This window comes from Dipteris shenzhenensis, chromosome 12, assembly GCF_047967505.1.
Source record: "Dipteris shenzhenensis isolate YYH24624 ecotype China chromosome 12, Dip_SZ_1.0, whole genome shotgun sequence".
In the NCBI taxonomy this organism is placed as follows: Eukaryota; Viridiplantae; Streptophyta; class Polypodiopsida; order Gleicheniales; family Dipteridaceae; genus Dipteris; species Dipteris shenzhenensis.
In genome coordinates this window covers 26,079,330-26,081,008 of record NC_141607.1, presented here as the reverse complement: position 1 = coordinate 26,081,008, position 1,679 = coordinate 26,079,330, and the positions used below count along the sequence as shown (strand labels likewise).

The window sequence follows — 1,679 nt, the reverse complement described above, 5'->3', positions numbered from 1 at the left end:
AACTTCATGTCACAATACCAACGGATGGGCAGAGTATCAAGCTTGCTGATCTGTTAACCTAAGTTCCATAACACATCTTCAAAAACAACTTGGATGTCTATTAAAAGTTCCTCGACTTCAAACTAGAAGGAATCATAAGAAGCAACTCACCTTTTCCTCGAGGTGGCATAGTCATGAAAAATTTGACTTTTCCAAGCTTGCATCCCTCTCCACCTCGGTAGCTTACTCCCTCACTAATAAACCTTCTTGCCTCGATTGTTAACACCACAAAGACTAAGGTTAGTTCCAAGATCTAGCTTGTTCCAGGTTTATGAACTATGCATTAAATGTTTCATCAAAATCAAGAGCAATGGAGAAGTATCCATGACCACTCTGAGTTGAGTGGTATTAGAGTAGATTAGCTAGCTTTGCTATGTTTTTATTGCCTTTATGAATACTAAGTTTTATGTTCTTTGCAAAAGGTCATAAAATTGTTGCAATCATCTTTGTTTTCTAAAATCTCGATGAACATTTCAAGGCACTTCTTGACAAGGTTGTTTCTAATAACCTTCAAATTTTTTCTACAGGTAGATCATCAAAGTATACCACACCTTTCACAAAACCAAGATATTTAGGAATCAATTCCTCATACTTTTCCATGATAAATACCCTCTAGATGTATAACTTAATAATGTTCATCTGCTTCTCGTTGCATCAAAAATATTGAAAGGAGCCTACTTAGGAATATACAGTATAGGCTAGAGCTCGAGTTTCACAAAAAGATGCTCCTCCCAACCATTTGTCAAGATTTTATAGAAGGCACTTTATTCATCCTTGTTGACATTCCTCATGCAAAAGGATTTCTACTTGTTCACAAGACTTTCTCCATTCATGAGATACTTTTTTCACCTTTCCCTTTTTCTTCTCTACTCCCTCTTTCTCCTTATCAATCTTGTCTACTTCACCTTTCTCCTCCTTTTTCTCCTCTTTCTCTTCATTGTCATCTACGTCTTTCTCCGTTGCCTTCTCAGCCCAAAGAGAGATCGGGTAGCTAACAAACTCTGAATGTTTCTCGAAATAATCCTTCATCTTTTGGTCTTCAAGATATTCTAGAAAAAGTGTAATTTTTGTGCTCTGATCGAGTAGCTCCCCAAAATCCCTTGTCATGATGAAAGAACTACTAGCTTGGGATTTCATTCAATCTTGAACCTTTTGAGAGTCTATTCTTGACTTCTACTCTATGTTGTGCTTCAGTACATAGTCTTCTGTTGTAGAGGAATGTCCACAAGGATATTAGCTACTAACTGTACGCTTGGAAATCTACTCTCTTGCATCTTCTTAGCAATCAACTGTGTACCTTCTAGTTTATTAGAGTCAACCACTAAAGATTGAAGGTTATACTATTATTCCACTCAATGATGGAAGTGGCTGAGAGTCAAAGTAATACATTTAGATTCCACATAAATTTATCAACCTCTTGCTCAAACCTTAAAACTATTAGGTGGTCTCTATTTTGGAGAGCTTCCTTTGGGAAATTGTTGATCTCATTTGGCTCCATGAATAGAGAAGCTTAGTCATGAAGAAAAATAGCAGGTGCAACCTTCCCATGACATTTGAACTTAGATGGATTTTCCATTGGCCTGTTGTCCAACGGGTGAAAAAGCCAACAATTTTTTCAAGCTGTCCTTAGGTCCACTGGT

General features: G+C 37.1%; 1 pseudogene; it reads right to left on the bottom strand.

The window, feature by feature from the left end:
• Nucleotides 1-315: 315 nt before the first annotated feature.
• LOC147896033 (heat shock protein 90-2 pseudogene) lies at nucleotides 316-1,176 on the bottom strand (annotated as a pseudogene).
• Nucleotides 1,177-1,679: the final 503 nt, after the last annotated feature.